Raw genomic sequence first — 10,342 nt, forward strand, 5'->3', positions numbered from 1 at the left:
GTCCCGGGTTCGAGTCCTGGTGGGTCTGGCGATTTTTTCTCTTTTCAGGCAGTTCACTTCCCCAACTGATCCATTGAATTTGAAGTTCTCCCAATCCGTCCAAAATAATAATAATAATAATAATAATAATCACGATGTCGCGTCGGTACCAGGGTCGAGTACCCGTACGGTATTGTTTTTCCACGCACCCGAAGCGAGATTTGCGCATGTCGAGAAATAGGGAAGCAGACTATGACTCCTGTTGAAGGTAGTGGAATCAGATTTTACAAATCGCCTGATAAGTTAGTAGAAAGACTGGGATTACTTTGCGCTTCTCGAGAGGCAGGAAATACATTACAGCAAGTTACTAGTTGAGATCGTGTGCCGTTTTTTGAATGAAAATGTGATAAAATATGTGAATATAAGAAGTAAATAAAAGGGCGGTTGTCAACTGACAACCGCTCTATTTAGTTGCTATTCACTCTGTAGATGAAAATCCTTTTATTAATGATGTTCAAAAATTATTGACGTTTCGGGCCAGTCACCCATCGTCAGATCGAATTTTCATTTAAAGAGTGAATAGCAACTAAATAGAGCGGTTGTCAGTTGACAAACTCCCTTTTTACTTACAATGCAGTTGCGTGCTGTCCACCACTTTATGAACGAAGAAGATTTATGAAACTTATGTATAGATAGAGCCATGGAAACCACCCCATTTTTTGATAGTCACAGTTCACAAATCACAGGGACACGTCACAACTTCCAAGCATCGTTCGACCCACCACTTTTACTTCATGAAAAGAAGACCTTTGGTTGTCTCTTGTTGTCGCACTACATGTCGCGCTTATTGAGTTTTCTCGCATTTGCACCTTTGTGTCATTATTGCAATTTTCGCTGTTTACTTTAGCCATCTTCTTTCTTTCTTTCTTTCTTTTTGCGCTGTTTTACCACCTTCTTACTGTATTTAATCCACTGTTCCTGTTCCTTTTCCCTTGCCTGTATTTCACCTGATGAGAAGGCTTGAAAGTATACTTGTGAAGACAAAAACTTTCAAGATGTTTGTAATGAGCCTGAAGTGTGTCCTTTTTATGAGTATTATCGCATTTTTGTCTCAGAGGAAACTGTTTACCTATGAGATTACTCGGATCAATTCCAACATCTGGTACAGTTGGTTCAACATCAATAGCACAAAAACCAAATACGGATTTTTGATGGAAAACCTGGAAAACCCATGTCATTCCAAGAGGTGCTTACAACTTGACTGGCATACAATGTTGTTGTTGTAGAAGTATATTTAACGTCGCACCACAAACAGGCGATTTCGCCTCCTTTGATACATGTGGACGACAGAAGGAAGGAGAGAGAGGGGGGGGGGTGGACAGAAGTACGGAGAGAGGAAGGGTAGAAATAAATAAGCAAATCAACCTCAGGGCATGAAGGAGGATGTTGTGAGTAGAACGCACACATTGACTCCTACCTGACGTTGTCGCAAACCCATTCCAGACAGCACAGCATAGTAAAGCCCAACCACAATGCCCAACATCCAAGTCTAAGCAGGCTTCTCTCCCAGCAGCTGACAAGAGCGACTCTAGCTCCTCTGAGTCTGATGAGTTTCCTTTTTCTGCTGATGCTGAATTGACAACGAAAGCTTATCCGAGCCGGAGAACCAGCAGCCATCAAACTTGCCTTGCGACTCACCGCACTACACTCCAATGGTTTGCAGACTACCTCGAAGGACGCACCCAACAAGTGCAAATCACTGGATCCATTGGTGTCAGTGGCACATGCTCATGTGTCGTCCAGCAGGGTTCAGCTCTCGGACCCGTGCTTTTCAACATCTACACCAGGCATGTGCCCACCATTGCCAGTCCATCCCTCTCAGTGCAGTTTGCTGACGATATTGCTCTCACGTTCAGCCACCCTGATTGCCAGGAAGTATCGCGAGTTCTCATAACGTCTACAGGCGAGATTGCTAACCACCTCCAGGAACGGAATCTAATCCTGAACACTAGCAAAAGTCATGCATTGCGAATTTCCGGCCAAGACATTACTGTCGAATGCCGTGGAAATCCGTTACCAGCAGTTCCCCATGCGAAGTACCTGGGCATCACGATAGACGAGCCCGTTCGATTTGACGAACACGTTAACAATGCTGTGAAGAAGGCCTCGCAGAAGGTGGGAGCACTCTGGATAGCCCGCCGTTGCCTTACAAGAAAGTCCAGAGAGCAGTATGTGAAATCCGTTGTGATGCCAGATTCGCTCTACCGGTCCGTGGCGTTCTCTGGGTGCCTTCGACAAGACCAGCGGTCCCGCCTTCAGGTCCAGCAAAACCGTGCGGCACGCGACGTATTAGGCCTGCCACCTCGCACAAGCGCCCAACGTCTGCAGCTGTATGGCATCGAAGAGCTCCACAAGCAAAAGACCCTTATTATGATCTGGCGTTGCTCGAATGGTCGGGCAAGCAATGCACTGCAAGCCCTTCTGGAGCGTGCCAGTACTCGAACAAGCCTGCCTCCCGTTCTGTCTTGCTAGCAGTAGTAGCACCCACTACTGAACACTACAGGAACCTTTGAACGTTTGCGGTACTCCACAGTACCAGTCATGTGCTGTTTTCCGCCTCCCGGTGTTGTATTCTGAGCGTTCTTTGCTTTGTACTACACCCTGCTATCATGTTAGGCTATTTCCTACAATATTTTACTGTTTCCATTCGCTTCCATGTAATTTGGCCACACCGCCCGTTTGGTTCTGCGAATTCAAATAAAAATGTACCTACCTACCTATAGCCTGCTATCCCCAGGATCACGGGGCCTCCTAACCACCATCAGTGTCGAACTACCACAGACGTGCAGCCACCACTCTCCCCTCCTCCATCACCAAACACTTGTAAGTTACCCCACACTAGCCTTAACGATAGCACCAGACCCACCTACGGCAAGCTACCACACCATTGCTCATATCAACATATGTAGTCTTCGCCATAAAGTACACCACATCCATCGCCTCTTGTGTGCTCATAAAATTCACATCTTATCTATTAACGAAACTCATCTTGATAGCAGTATACCCGACTCCAGCGTGCCTATTCCAGGCTATAATCTGTACCGCAGAGACCGCGATTTACATGGTGGTGGAGTTTGCCTTTACGTCCATTCTGACATTCACTCAGTGAGAGTACCAGTGGCTGACTCAGGAGTGGAGTGCCTGTTTGTCCGTGTACGTATTAGCGCTACACCAAAGGCCACGGAATTGGTTGTGTGCAGTGTGTACCGTTCACCCAGTACTGCTGTTAACTTTTGGGACATGTACAGCCAGCATCTTGACGCCGTAACCCGCAGCGACTGTAGACTTATTGTGCTTGGAGATTTTAACATTGATGTGCTACACCCCACACCCACTAGTAACCATAATTATAAGCACCTGCTCAACTTGTGTGCAGAGTTTCACCTACACAATGTTGTGACCACGCCAACTCGACTGGCCAAGACATGCCTCGACTTGGCATTAGTATATGCCACTGCACCACATCGTGACACAACTGTGGTATGTGTCGATGGTATCAGTGACCATGACCTTGTCCTCAACCAGTTCGCATACACGGTGCCACTGCATGCTAAGTCAGCTTCTCCGATCTACAAGGTTATCAGCAATCCTCGTGTCCGCGAGGTAGACCAGGATACCTTGCGAGTAGACCTGGAAGGGCAACTGCTGTCTTCCCACTGTGCAACTGATGTCAACGAGATGGCAAATAGTCTATCAACCGCACTGACCACAACCTATGATAAACTCTGCCCCATACGCCGTGTTCGCCTGCCGTCCTTCACGAAGCCCAAGCCTCAACCCTGGTTAACCCCTCACCTGCGATACCTTCTGCAGCAGCGCAAGCATTTCCACAGAAAGGTCCGGTTACATCCCTCGGATCAACAGCTAGTGCAACAGCATCGAGCCGTGAGAAGGGCAGGGACACTCCTCAACAGGCGCCTGCAGTCAGAGTACCTCAAGCAGCAATTTAGAAATATGAAGCGTGATCCCCGTGGACAGTGGTCCCTGCTAAACAAGTTATCTGGCCGAGCCATTGTAAAGTCTACTCCCGCCGCACCACTTCCAGAACTCACAGATACGTTTGCAGCAGTTGTTCATGACCCAACCCGCCCACAACCACTGCAGATACCTGCTTCGACAGATGCTACCACAACGAGCACCCTGACTGATTTCACCTTAGTAAATGCGGAGACAGTTATGGACATACTGACCAATCTTAACTCCTACAAGTCTGCTGGTTCGGATGGCATTCCTCCATGCATGTTTAAGTCATGTAAGGCGTCCATTGCCGCCCCGCTAGCGTCAATTATCAACCAGTCTCTCCTCTCGGGTGTGTTTCCTACAGCGTACAAGCACGCACATGTCTGTCCTCTATTCAAATCCGGAGACAAACTGTCAGCTACAAACTACCGTCCCATATCTCTGTTGCCACTTGCCTCCAGGGTATTGGAGAAAATCGTTCATCGACAGGTTGTGGAGTTCTTTAGTGATCACAATGGGCTTTCTGCCTTTCCACCGGAACAGTTTGCATATCGCTCCAACCACAGCTGTGAGGATGCCCTTGCTCTCTGCATTGATAGATGGAACCGAGCATTGGACGATGGTCAACGATGCGCAATAGTGTTTGCAGACATGAGTAAGGCATTTGACCGCGTTCAACATCAGCAGTTAGTCCATGAGCTGGCTGATGTTGGGTTACGGGGCACTGTATTGCAGTGGTTTGCAGATTATCTGTCACGCCGCAGTCAACAAGTAATAGTCAATGGCGAGCATGGTGAGACTGTGCCTTGTACCAGGGGCGTCCCGCAAGGGTCGGTCCTGGGTCCCCTGCTCTTTTGCATTTATATTCGCAAGGTGCCGGAAATTCTCAAGCACAGCATATCACAACTCTATGCTGATGACATTGCCTTCTTCATCATCGGACTGGACCTTCCTGCTATGTTACAGGATCTCCAGGACGATCTAACTGCCCTGGAGGTCCATTTAGATCTGAAGGGGCTCATCATGAACCCCGACAAGACGCAATTTCTAATCCTGCAGCGGTCACGCCTACCAGCAGCGCAGTTGCCACAGCCCTTGACCTGTAAAGGAAAGGCTATTACCCCTACGAGCACTGCCAAATACCTTGGTTTATTGATAGACGAGCATCTCACCTTCCAGCCACAGGTCCATAAATTGTGTAACTCGGTTTTTGCTAAAGTTGCTGCTTTCCGACATGGCCGTAGAACTTTAACAAATGATGCAAAGCGAACATTCTACTTGTCTATTATTCAGTCTACCCTAGACTATGCCAGTAATGCTTACCTACATTGTTTAAGCACAACTCTGTACAATAGGATTGTGACCGTTAGTCACATAGCAATGAAGAGAGTGTTTGGACTCGATCGTACCACGCCCACTGAACTAGTTCTTCGCTTATATCACCTCTATTCTTTGGAACAGCGTATTAGCCTCAAGCTCTATGTTTTTGTGTACCGCTGCTTGGCCCAGCATCTTGCTAGTCCTCTTCTTCAGTCTTTGTACCAGCTTCGGGCAACTGCACCTGGTCACCAGGCATGCACCCGGGGCAAGGCACAAAGAGCCTTGGTTCTCCCACTCGTTTATACGCAGTATGGCATGCGCTCTATTTCTTTTCTGGCGGCAGGCAGGTGGAACTCTCTTCCAGCTGACTGTCGACAGGCCCACACTCTTGCTCTGTTCATTAATATGGTTAAACTTCACCTAGGGTTCCCAGTAAAAAGGCAGTAGCCTGTTGGGACTCCCCTAGTAAAATAATAAAAACTACTACTACTACTACTACTACTACTACTACTACTACTACTACTACTACTACTACTACCCTCCACACATCCCCAGCCGACGCTGCATTGAACTTCCAGACTTCTGTTGATCTCTTGCATCAGTGGGGCCGCAGATGGCGCATCTTTTTCGAACTGTCGAAGTCCCAAGCCATGCTGGGACTCTCTTAATTCTGATCTCTCTCATTGTGACTGGTCATTTCTACGCCCAGGTAACTCCCCAACTGTTGACGACGCAGTCGATCGATTTTCAATCATCTTCGAACAAACCTTCCAGCACCACCTTGCTGATTTTTCCACCCATTCGTGTCGTGTCGGTCATACGCACAGACATCGTCTGTACCATCCAATCCACCTTGGGTGTCGACTGTCTTCGTATCTGCGGTGAAACTTAAACGAGACCTCTTCAATGTCAGATGAAAATTTCAAACACCTGCGAATCTGGAGGCCTACGGAGTGCAACGCAACTTTGTCAAATACCTATCCCGTAAAACCTACCGCTCTTACATCAGCTCCCCCTCTGCAACAATCTCATCACCCAATCGTCCTTCTCTCTATCAGTCCATTCGCACCCAGCGTCCCAGTGTCTCTCGCGCCCCCATCCAGTGCTTGATTGATCATGATGGCAACCGTCAGTCTTAGGCAAAGTCCATTGCGGACACTCTCAACAAACAGTTTTTCTCCTCAGGCCTTCCCGACGATCCGAACTGGGTTATCCCGCACCCAACTTCTCATAAATATTGGCAGTCTTACGACGCGCCAGGAGATGTTGAATAAATAAACAAAATGAATAAATTATCGCCACTCTCCGCAGAGCCCCCATCAATTTGCCTCGCATTGTCTTCGGCGGCACTCCTGTCCTTGAAGAAGGCTCTCTCTCTTCACTTGGAGTGACCTGTGACTCGAAGCTGTCATTCAGCACTCATCTCCGGAAGGTTGCAGCTCGAGCCAAACAACGCCTGGGCTTCCTGCGCCGTGCAGCGCACATTCTCTCCAGCCGGACGCACCTCAGTATACAAGGCATTTGTTCGACCGGTTATGGAGTATGCCCCTCTCATCTGGATAGGTGCTTCTCCCAGCTACCTGCAACGCCTGGATCATATCCAACGCTGTGCTCGGCGAATCATCGGTCCAGGTGCACTATTATAATTACCTAGCCCGGCCATCCGCCGTACTGTTGCCTCGCTTGCCTGCCTATACAGGTGGAATCCTGATAATTCGAATATGGCTTAATTCGAACATCCCGCTTTTAAATTAGAAGTTTTTCCAGGACCAATTTCTGTCAATACGATTCCCAAATAATTTTTTTCTGATAATTTGAACCTCGAACCAGACATGTCCGGTTAATTTGAAGTTCCACGGATTCCACTTACATAGAAAATGTGTGGGATTTGTGCTGATAATTCGAAATTAGCAAAATGTAATTCGAAGTTCACTGTACACTGTACTGGTCAGTTCAGTTTGCATGAGCAGGCTGTGCCGGTCAGTTCAATATCCGTGAAATCTGTGTCTAAGGTCCATAGCGCAACTCTGTGTGACCATGAGAGCATTTTGATATACATATGGCGTTGTGGGTTCATGTTTGGATAATTAGAATGTCCGGCTAATTAGAAGTTTTTTCCTAGCATTTCGAGGTTCGAATTATCGGGATTCCAGCTGTACACGCTGCTTTACCTGGCTGGCCCTCCGCAGCTACTCTCTGTTTTGCCACCGCGCCATTTCCCTTCATCCAGCCCCAGAACTCGCAGCGAGCATGGTAGTGTCATTGGCCATGACCACCAGCTCCAACCCCAGCTGCTTGCATCTGTCCCGCTGGCATTGAAGCGCTCGTTTCCACACTGCAGTATTAGTGACTGGAACTCCCTCCCCGCCGATCTTCTGTCCCAGCCTCCCCAAAGCAAAGGAATGCAAGCATTCAAAAGGAACGTTTATCGCCGTCTGCGAAGTACAAGCTGCCTCTGGGCAGTCGACTCGCTAACGTTATGACGCGGCTCTTGTCTATCCGTATCTACGCAACACAACTGGCTCGGGCAATCGACTCGCCATGATGATACTCCTCTCAGTCAGAACCCCTGTAATTGTTCATAGTCTCACAGTTTCTCCCGCACACTCGTTGGTGTTAACCCTTCCTTTCTTTTCACTTTGCTGACTCGTACAGTTCTATCTTTTAATTTTTGGTGCGTGTTTTTGGCCGTGATGCCGAGACCTCAGGTCGGCAGAGCCATCAATGCCCCACCATCACTGCTACAAGAAACTGAAACAGCTCACTCCCACCTCGAAAGCCCAACAGGCTGTGTGCAGTGCCAACCTCAGGGTGCTTGCCGAAGAACATGCCTCGAGACCTCCTGACCGGAGCGGGTTCTATTTATCCCGAGAATATCTCAAAGCACGACGTGAACTTAGTAAAACCATGATATCATCATTATCAGACCAGATAAAGGCCGTGCTACAGTCATCATGAGTAGAGTAGAATACAAATCCAAATGGCAGTCATCTTGAACGATGATTCCAAGTTCTTAAAACTCGGTCCAGTCTCAACCCATGATAAAACTGTAAAAGTCGAGAAAGCTCTGATTCAATATCTAAAGAAATTAAAATCTGATAATGAAATCACCAATTCGGAGTTCCTGAGAATAAAACCAATAGGCTCCGCCCGTCCGCGTCTATATGGACTCCCTAAAAAACATAACGCCAATTGTCCTCTGCGCCCCATATTGTCGGTGGTGGCGTCACCGCAATACAAAGTATCGAAGTGGCTCTGTGTTATCTTGGGAGCCGTACAAGATCATTCTTGTAAGAACAGTGTAAAAGACAGCTTCGAGTTCGTAGATCTCCTACGCACCCACAAAGTTCCTTCCAATGCGCACTTTGGTTCCTTCGATGTAGTGAGTTTGTTCACAAATGTGCCTTTAAAAGAGACTATTGACTATGACTCAAGAAAAGAAACTTGACTCGTTCCACCGCCAGCAGTTACGAGCAGTCATAGGGGTCAAATATCCCCGTATAATACGCAATGAAGCACTGCACAAGCGCACTGGCTCCAAGCCACTCAGCAGAATCATCCAGTCTGCTAGGTGGAGAATGTTTGGCCACATGCTTCGACTAGACACCTCATCCCCGGTCCAGCAGGCTATGTCAGCATACTTTCAGCCAGGAAGCTCAGGGTTCCGAGGCCGCCCGAGAACAACACTCCCGCGATCCATCAACAACGACCTGAAAAATTCCAGATCCACAAACTCCCTCACATCACACGAGGATCTAGTTGCACTGAGGCAGCTCGCCCAGGATCGTCGAAAGTGGAAGGAACTAATGTGTGCTGTGTGTAATGGCTGAAGTTATACAATTACACTAGATACCCTTAACAATAATAACGGATACAATTACACTAGATACTCTAGATACTAGATACTCGGTACTCTAGATACTAGATACTCTAACAATTTTATCAAACATTATGATAATTACCACATCAAATGCTGCGGAGACCTATCCAGAATCGGCAATATGCTGGCCCTGGCCTGGAGATCTGCAACTATAATCAGCTTCTACTTTGCAACACTAACGGATTAGTCCCCTTTGTCGATTGATGGATCAATCGGTAGATTCGGCTCTGTTTTTCTTTCCTTTCTTTCTTGTTTTGAATTGTACGTTGAACTCATTAGATTTCTTTGTATTCTGTATCTCGTTATCGTTATATTTCCCTCTAGCCCTCTCGCTTAGGATGAGCTTTCTTTTTTATGGCAGCTTAAGCGAAGGCTATATACCTGCTTTATGCGGGTTGATGCCAACGCGAACAAGCAAAATAATAATAATAATAATTGACATATGTTCAGATGTACTGTATCGTAATAGCGACGTTGACACATCATGGTTGCCTGAACCTTCCTTTCGTAAACTCATTTCCCTCGTCACGAAGGGCGTAGAGTTTTCGTTTGATGATGTTATCTATCGACAGGTGGATGGAGTATGTAGCCATGGGCTCTCCACATGGTCCAGTGCCCGCAAACATTTTTGTTGGTTACTGTGAGTCGTTGATTGATTGTCACACACCACGGTCTAGGGCCTCTTTTACGGGCAAACAGAATACAATTGACAGTGGCATGGCGAATGATTAGAACACAACACCAAAAATTGAAAACAATTGTATGTAATTTGAAACTCGGATGTTGAGCCATAAATAAATGTAGAAGAGAAAAGGACATATGGATACGAGTTAAGAGTAACTCTCCATCACTGTAACATGATACTATATACAGTCAGAAAGTGCAATAACTAGGCACAAAACTGACAGAGTACTGAGACATTCGACGTCCTGACACTTAACTTCAACACATCTCCGTAGCGCTAACCGACAGCCTTCCAACTTGGAAGGTTCAAGGTTATGGAAAGACCAAAGATAAGAGGGGAAGGCAAGCGCAACGAAAACGAGCAAAAGCTACAGTCCCAACGGAACAAAGAATGTCGATTGTTACTGGACGATGACAAGACCAGTACGATATTTGACAAAGCGGTCTAACTACAATTCG

The sequence above is a fragment of the Sycon ciliatum genome, chromosome 5 (genome assembly GCF_964019385.1).
Source record: "Sycon ciliatum chromosome 5, ocSycCili1.1, whole genome shotgun sequence".
NCBI classification, from domain to species: domain Eukaryota; kingdom Metazoa; phylum Porifera; class Calcarea; order Leucosolenida; family Sycettidae; genus Sycon; species Sycon ciliatum.